Source organism: Onychostoma macrolepis, chromosome 04, assembly GCF_012432095.1.
Source record: "Onychostoma macrolepis isolate SWU-2019 chromosome 04, ASM1243209v1, whole genome shotgun sequence".
Lineage (NCBI taxonomy): Eukaryota > Metazoa > Chordata > Actinopteri > Cypriniformes > Cyprinidae > Onychostoma > Onychostoma macrolepis.
In genome coordinates, this window is record NC_081158.1 from 6,173,968 (window position 1) to 6,183,102 (window position 9,135).

The 9,135-nt window shown below is 35.6% G+C and overlaps 1 protein-coding gene across 2 annotated transcripts in view; it reads right to left on the reverse strand.

Annotated features, from left to right (window-relative positions):
- LOC131538593 (uncharacterized) overlaps nucleotides 1-6,611 on the reverse strand; it is a 33,643-nt gene extending 27,032 nt beyond the window's left edge. For both annotated transcript variants that reach the window (XM_058772511.1, XM_058772510.1), the window contains exons 1-3: nucleotides 6,436-6,611; nucleotides 6,177-6,306; nucleotides 5,429-5,648 (exon numbers count right to left, since the gene is read on the reverse strand). The gene's annotated coding sequence lies outside the window, so the exon portion shown is untranslated. The remainder of the gene's footprint in view (nucleotides 1-5,428; nucleotides 5,649-6,176; nucleotides 6,307-6,435) is intronic.
- Between the last annotated feature and the right edge of the window lie 2,524 nt (nucleotides 6,612-9,135).

Here is a 9,135-nt window from a genome sequence, read left to right on the forward strand (position 1 = left end):
TATCAGCAGGTGTCCAATACTCCTGAAACACTGGTGTCTCATATTGCATAGCAGTCAATACAATTTGGGAAAGAAAGCAATCAAATTTGTATGTGTGTGAAAATATTTAGATGTAACCCCCTTTATGATCGGTAACATTTCCATAAGTAACTGTAATTATATTTTTTCTCAGTAACTGTAACAGATTACAGTAACATTTATTTTGTAATTAAATTGTTACTCCGTTACATGCAGCTAGCTACTCTCCACCACTATTTTATTTATATATATATATGTATGCATGCAGCTGTGCTAAAAATTATTCATACCCTTGGTGAATATGATCAAAGGCAGCATAAGTCTGCATTGTTTATTCATTTGATCTTTCGTTCAAAAATTAAAAAAAAAAAAAAAAAAAGTGAAAGTGGGGGGAAATCCTATTATGAAATAAATATTTTTCTCTAATACACAATGGCCACAATTACTGGTGCACCTAGAAATTCATTTGATTAAAATATCTCTGAAAGTATATTTCCATTCATATTTCCATTTTTTTTTAAATCACACCAGGGTGACTAGGAACATGAAATTATCCAGCCATGGCTTCCTGTTTACACTGATCGGCCTCATCCAGGACGGTGACGAGTCTGCTAACAGACAGGAGGTTAAGGAGCTGGCTGTCTGGTGCAGTCTTAACAACCTGGAGCTTAACAAACTCAAAACTGTGGAGATGATAGTGGACTTCAGGAGAAACCCCCTGCTCTCCCCACTCACCATCATGAACAGCACTGTGACTGCAGTGGAGTCATTCAGGTTCATCTCTCAGGACCTGAAGTGGGACACTCACATAGACTCCATTGTTAAAAAGGCCCAGCAGAGGCTGTACTTCCTTCGTCAGCTGAGGAAAAGACGCTAATTCAGCATCAATTTCAGTGGTGTAGATGGTAAGACGAATGCCTTTTGACACGATCGACTCGAGTTCGAACCTGCCCTTTACTGAACTTTTTTTCTCCCTTTTCAAATCTCACATTGCATCAGAAAGGCATTTATTTTAAATAAAAATGAAGGAAATAATAAAAAAGTTGAAAATAAAAGTATCGGGTAGGGTTAGGGCAGGTGTAGGGAGGGCTTTATTGTCCCAATAAGGTAGCAGCCATTAAATAATTTGAATTAAAACTATAATTTACACTCAATACGTTACTATTGTGTACTGTTTTATCATGTACTACAATACTGAGGTGCAGATAATTGCCACTATTTGCAATAAGTAGTTTAAATAGCAGAAAATCTTGCTATTTTAAAATAGATTCTATTTACACTTAGTGCAAAAAGCCGCTGCCTTATTTAACACAATTATTTACATTTAAAATTTGCACATATCATACCTGTACATACAAAACTGTCTATTGAAATATGCATACAATTGTCAATTTGTATATTGTTATTCCTTATTTACTTGTTCTATTTTTATTCTTTTATTATCGGTGTTTTTGTCCTGTCGCTGTCATTCTGTCGCACTGTGGAAGCTTCTGTCACGAAAACAAATTCCTCGTATGTGTAATCATAACTGGCAATAAATCTCATTCTGACTCTGATTCTGTTTCAAAGGAATATAAATATGAGGAACACAAAGGCCAAATTCCCTTAATCATTGATCACAATGAGTAAAATCAAAGAATATATTTCTGATGTGCGGCAAAAGATTGTTGAATTTCACAAAGTAGAACGTGGCTGTAAGAAAAGAGCTAAAGCATTGAAAATTCCCATTTCCACCATCAGGGAAATAATTAAGATTCCAATCAACTAAAGATGTTACAAATCTGCCTGGAAGATTTGTGTGTTTTTTGTTTTTTTTTGCGTGGTGAGGAGAGTCTGAGTGGCAAAAGTCTCAGAGCAAGATCACAGCTGGAGAACTGCAGAAAATAGTTGAATCTCGGGTCAGAAAGCCTAAAAAAATGATCAAAGCCCCTACATCACACAATGTTGTTTGGAAGGGTTTCAAGAAAAGTCTAGAAAAAAAACACTCTCATCCAAAAACAAACTCCAGCATATTAATTTGCTAGCCATGACTGGAACTTCAAATGGCACTTTTTTTTATCTTTTATGTTGTGGGTCTATTTTTCTGCCAGAGATTCTGGAAATTTTGTTTCAGAACGATAGCATTGTGGATTTGATCAAATACCAACAGATAAAAAATTTTAATGGGTCACTGAGCACAAAACCAAGCTTCTGCTGGCCATTCCAGTCCTCTGACCTGAACCCTGTAGAAGATGAGTGAACTGAAGAGAAGAAGCAGCAACATGGAGCTGTGAATCTAAAGGGTCTGGAGTGATTCTGGATGAAGGAATGGTCTCTGATCTCTTGTCAGGTGTTACTCATCAGGAATTACAGGAGAAAACTCAGAGCTGTTATCTTGGGAAAAGCAGGTTACAAAAAGTATTGAATAAAGGGTATGATTAATTGTGGTCAATGTGTATTAGAGAAAAATATTTTCAAATATTTTCTGAATTGTAATTAGAAGTAGAGGTAGGCTGAATTATTTGTTGGATTAATTTGTGAAATTTCGATTTCGGATTGTTCCATTATGACATCAATTGAATAATTTGTAAAGCTCCTTCAGATGAGCTATTAAATCTGTGTTCGAAAAAACAGCTGTGGGAAATTGTGGAACGATATGAATTAAGTGGCGTTGATAAGCGATTGAGAAAAGATGAGGCCAGAGAAATAATAAGAAACACATTGAGTGATCTTCAGATTTGACCATTTACGCTTAAACAAGTATCAGCTGGGGTTAATCCTGCAGCTTTCATTCGTTGGTTCGTCATTTGAGCAGCAGAAAGAGCTTATTAAAATGCAATAGTTGCATAAAAAGGAGATGCGTGATCATGAGATGAAACATAAACTGGATGATTTGATGAAATAGCGTGAGACGGACTTTGAAAAAAATGAAACACGAGCAAAAATTAGCTGCAGAACGACAAAATCAAGAGTTTTAGTTAAAGTTTGAGAGCTTGAGACTTCGAGGTGAGAGCAGATCATCTAGTGATCACGCAGACTGTTGTTTTGGTATAATTAATAAATTGAAATTGTTGCCAGCGATCAATGAGAGATTTCTCATTATTTGAAAGCAGAGCAGACGAACAGGGATGGCCTGAGACTGACTGTACAGGTATGCTTCAATCTGTTTCAGTGGGGAAAGCTCAGGAGGCGTATACTGCTCTTTCAGTAGAGCAAAGAAAGAAGTATGATGGTGTCAAATCTGCTGTGTTAAAAGCTTTTGAACTGGTCCCAGAAGCTTATTGCCAACGTTTTCCTACTTGGAGGAAAAGTGAGAGACAAACACATGTGGAGGTTACACGAGAGTTAAGTAATCATTTTGACCGCTGGTGTACAACAACTAACGTACAGTCATTTAGTGAGTTACGCAAAATGCATTGTATAGTGTATATTAACAAAAATAAACCTCGCACTGCTATTGAAGCTGCATCATTAGCAGATGATTTCGTTCTGACTCACAAGAATCGATGTAGTTATGGGAATCAGGGTAATGGAAATCTTCAAATCTTCGCAACGAAGTGATCAAAGTTCACCTTCTCAGAGGGTGAAATCTGATTCTGTGTGTCGTTATTGTCTGGAAGTCGGACACTGGAAGAATGAATGTCCTGTACATGAATTTCTCGTGCAGAACTCGTCATCGCCCAGAGGGATGATCCTGGGTTGAAAAGTTTGTTTGCTGCTGTTCTCCCACCGGAAGATGTGGAGAGTGCCGCGACTGGATACTTTATACATGATGCGGTGTTATTGCGCAAGTGGCTTGCTCAAAGAGAAGTTGTTGTACCTGAGAAATTCAGAGATGTTGTACTCCGATTGGCTCACGGCGATATAGCCGGGCACTTAGGTGTAAAAAAAGGTGTTTTGCAGCATTTTTATTGGATGCTGTTGAAAAAAGATATCTTGCTGTTTACTAAAATATGTTATACATGCCAAGTGACCGGAAAACCTAATCAGCCACTGAAACAGGCTCCACTGTATCCAATACTTCCAGCAGAGCAACCCTTTGAATTCAATACTTTTAAAACGGTACCGGTGCCTTACTTATAAAAAACTGAACCAATACTTATAAAAAAATTATAAAAAATAAAATAAAAATTACCAGTTAATAATTGGATTGGCCATTAGCACTAAACACATGATGTCTTTTTCATCCCTCACACAAAAAATCCACATATCCAGTCACAGAAGTAGCGGAACTCATGAAGCTCCAGGGATATTAATTGAAACACTCTCCACTCTTTACCATCAAATATATATATATATATAGGCGTTATGATCACTTACAGTTATACATTCAAAATCAGATCCGTTATCGCGCTAAAAACCCGTCGCTCATGAATCATCATGTCTGTCTGCTGATTCTAGTGATTGGCTAAAAGTGCGGCCGCGACATCAACATCAGCTCCAGTCTCTTTGCAGTGTGTGTGTGTGTGTTCAGTAACGTTGTGATGACTGATGCATGCAGTAGGCTATATATGCACACTTGGGCTTGTTTGTTAACCAATTAGCCTGTACAATTTATCTTTTGAAAACCGCCAAACTGACCAAAAACCAGCCCAAATTTTGTCCACCCGCCCAAGCCAACATTTACCCGCACAATCAAATTCAAAACCGCCCAATCTGGCAACACTGACCACACTTCACTTTGTGCATCCATTCACCTGCATTTCATACTGATTGATGTTACTGATACTGACTTTGTGATTGTTATTTTTTTTTTGTCATAAATATTATGCTAGAAGTTATTCCGCCGTGTCGTCTCCCTTTATGTTACATCTTTGAGCCCACACACACACACAGACATGAAATACAGTGTTGGAGAGTAGCTAGTTACATGTAACGGAGTTACGTAATTTAATTATTTATATATAATGACTTAATGAGAAAGGATTTCATGAGTCATGTTGTAATACATTTGTGTGAGTGTAATCATAAAATATCTTCCTTTTTTCTTGGTATTGAACGGAGAAAACCGAGTACAAGGGGTAGTAACAATGAGAGAAGCCTTTTTGGGTCTTTAATTTGAACAGTTTATTTCCAAAATGTTTCCAAATAATTAATTTTATGGCTCATGTGTTTTTTTTAAATATAAGTTGTTACCTTGATGATAACTGATTGTCTCCCTTACGTAGGACATGCCAATTTGATAAGGTGTATTCTGATTGGTTGATTTATCTTGAAAATTAAAAGATGAAAACCGTGTGGGGGGTTTCACATGTAATATAACTTTTCTTCACCACAAATGTTGCAGGATTTTTCTTTGTTTTTATAACAGCAAAGGCAAAATTAATTTTGAATGAGATGTTGAACAAGCACACATTGCTGTGATGGTTGGGGTGTGCATACTTTTGGCGGTATAGTGTAGTCCAGAAATGACATGTTTGCAGGAACTTACCGGGGTTGGGACAGAAACAATCTTTGTTCGTAGAGGTGCAGTGTATCTGAATCTGGGAACGGTCCTTGTTTTCTCTTAAGATAAAAGACGTGTCGCCTTTCTTGGTGTCAAATTTGTATGAAAAACTATCCCCCGAGTGATTTTTAGGTCTGATGCGGATGTGTGCGTCTGCCTGATCCTCTTTATAGGATGTGCTGCGGCCAGAGTCGATCTGTGTGTACTGGGGAGCAGAATTTTACATCCATTTTTTTTCATCAGAAAGGCAGTGAAAAATGACATGTAAATATAAACGAAGTCACAAAATACATTGTATGGGTCAAAACTGATTTTTCTTTTATGCCAAAAATCATTAGGACATTAAGTAAAGATCATGTTCCCTGAAAATATTTTGTAAATTTCCTACTGTAAATATATCAAAACTTAATTTTTGATTAGTAATATGCATTGCTAAAAACTTGTTTTGAATTTTTTTTTTTTGCACCCTCAGATTCCAGATTTTCAAATAGTTGTATCTCAGCCAAATATTATCCGACCCTAACAAACCATACATCAATGGAAAGATTATTTATTCTGCTTTCAGATGATGTATAAATCTCAATTTCGAAAAATTGACCCTCATGACTGGTTTTGTGGTTCAAGGTCACATATTGTTGTGAAATATTATGTTATTCTCTCAGTTATTGTCTGGCTAATTATAGGACATGCTAACAAGGAAAAAAATGAACCATGAAGAATGAAAAGTCCTTACCCCTCTGTCTTGAGTGGAAAAGGACAAGGTTTTAGGAGTCTCATTGACGACTCTAACATTGATGGGTGAAACCTTGACGTCTGAATCCTTGGCGGGTGAAGACCACCAGCTACCCATAGTTCTGGATACTCTATAACATTAAAACATTAAACTTTCGTCAGTATTTAATAGTGATGGAAGATAAATAAGAAAGTTAAGAAAAAGGTAAGATTAGAAAAACAACAACTGGAATGGTATTAATAACTAAAGTAAAAAGAACCTGATTTTATTCCTGCACAGAGAAGTCCGTGACTGTGAGAAGAGTGAAGTCTGCTGCTCTTTATAAACCAGCCGTCAGCATGAGACGACAGAAGGGGGCTGAGCTTAAGACTGTTTCATAGAGAAATTAATATAAGATATAATATCTTGTTTTAATCAGTTTTCATACGCTATATACCTAACAAGAAACCAAGAGTAAATTTTATCACAGGTGACATAAAAAATCTGACCTTAAAAAACTTTTATTTTGGATGTGATTTAATTGTTTGACAGCACTTTTATTTATATATATATATATATATATAATACACACACACACACACACACCGTAGGGGTGTCGCGATTATACCGGTATTGATGATAACTATGTAATCTTAGTTCATGTTAATTTCAGCGATTACTAATGCATTATTAAAATCACAAGTTGTGTTTGTAAACATTAATGCACTGTGAACTAATGCACCCCCCCCCCCCCCAGGTTTCTATATATCGCGATATATCGATATTTTGAATTCTTATGGCCACAATAACCATGATATGAAAAATCTAATATCGTGACAGCCCTAATATACCGTATTGACCCGAATATAAGACGACCCTGATTATAAGACAACCCCCCTTTTTCCAGATGTACCTTTTGGAAAAAGGCTTTTTGAAAACCAAATCTTGTTTTGTTTTTTTTTGCTCTCTGTAAAACACATTTTTTTCTCTAATTTTTTTATAACACAAATTACTTTCATATTGCATATTTTTTCTATTTTAATTTTTGTTTTGAAAGTATCTCATCACCACCTGTTTTTTGGTGGTTATCAGTGTGTTACAATGGTTCAAGACAGATATTAGTACTTAGAACATCAGGTTATATCAGTTAACGAAATATGTTTTATTACCATGAATTTAAGTTAGGTCTGTAAAACCTAAAATATTGCTACCACATTTTTTACAGTGAAGCTCTGGCAAACACAGCTGCCGGTATTTTACCGTAAATTTCACAGATTTTTTACTTTTTTATTATTATTTTTTTTGTTACACATTTTATCAGATAAACCTCACTTTGCTAATGTTTAGAACTTCCTCTTTTCCCAGGAGTAAACAGGAAACGTCTGTTTTCGCATTTGCATGTAATAACAGAATTTACAGAAAACAGGAAGATAAAGAAGAGAAGCTCTCAAACCGAGAGTTCAAGATTTTTAGAGAGTTCACATAGAGTTCAATACAAGAAGATACACTACAACATAAAATAAAATGCAATAAAACTTTTTTTTTTTTTTTAAATGAATGTAAATGAAGCTCTTTTTGGTCTCTTCAGAAAGTTCATCCATGCATGTAAAGTCCTCACAACGCTCTGATCTGCAGCTTTTTTTCTTCTGAGTAGTGCTTTATTCCTGCTTTGTCTTGTTTTATAATTCAAACTGTACTTTTTAACATTTAAAGTTAAGTATCATATAATATTTTAGATATATTTTCACATATATAAGCCTCAGGTTTGTAGGTCAGGAGCAGAAAGCCATAAAGCACTGCAGAAGTTTAGGTTATGGGCTACATTTCTGTTTTTCTTGCACCAAACCAAAGTCCAGCAGACAATATTGGAGCAACACTGCTCCTGAAAGCTTATGTTGACAAAGAAGCGGTAGAAGATACAGCTAAAATTAAAAAACTAAACTATTATGTATTTTCCCCCCTAATCATAGTCCATGCAGTTGTCGCATTTCAAAAGAAGATTATGATCACAGATTGAAATGTTGGGGGAATTTTGTTACAGTTTTTAACATTTGATCTTAACTTAACAAAATGAATGAAGCGATTTGGAAAAGGATTCGCTCCTTTTGCTGAACGAAGTTATCTATCATATCTACTCCATCACACTTTAAACATGCTGCGAGATTTGAAAACTGATATTTTTTTAACGTTAGCGTCACATATCCAGCTTCATATGTATGGGTTTTCATATTCAGTAGGTTTGATCGGTAGCTCACGCAGTATGCAGCTGCACTTGAGACGTGAAACTACGGTTAAAAGAAAACACTAAAGAAGTACTTCTTTCATATCCTGTATTTTTGCAGAACTGAGACGGATAGTCTTGTTGCATATGTCATATGAGGCTAAAATTTGATTGTGAGGATATGTTTTTGAGTAAAATATTTGATTTTGACGTGGAAGTTTGACATTCGTACAAGTTCATGTGTAGTTTTGAAATGGTATTCATAGCTGAGAGAAAATTGTGAATTGTTTGATGAATTGTGTTAGCAATCGAGAAAAGGTAAGATTAGAAAAACAACAACTGGAATGGTATTAATAACTAAAGTAAAAAGAACCTGATTTTATTCCTGCACAGAGAAGTCCGTGACTGTGAGAAGAGTGAAGTCTGCTGCTCTTTATAAACCAGCCGTCAGCATGAGACGACAGAAGGGGGCTGAGCTTAAGACTGTTTCATAGAGAAATTAATATAAGATATAATATCTTGTTTTAATCAGTTTTCATACGCTATATACCTAACAAGAAACCAAGAGTAAATTTTATCACAGGTGACATAAAAATCTGACCTTAAAAACTTTTATTTTGGATGTGATTTAATTGTTTGACAGCACTTTTATTTATATATATATATACACACACACACACCGTAGGGGTGTCGCGATTATACCGGTATTGATGATAACCATGTAATCTTAGTTCATGTTAATTTCAGCATTTACTAATG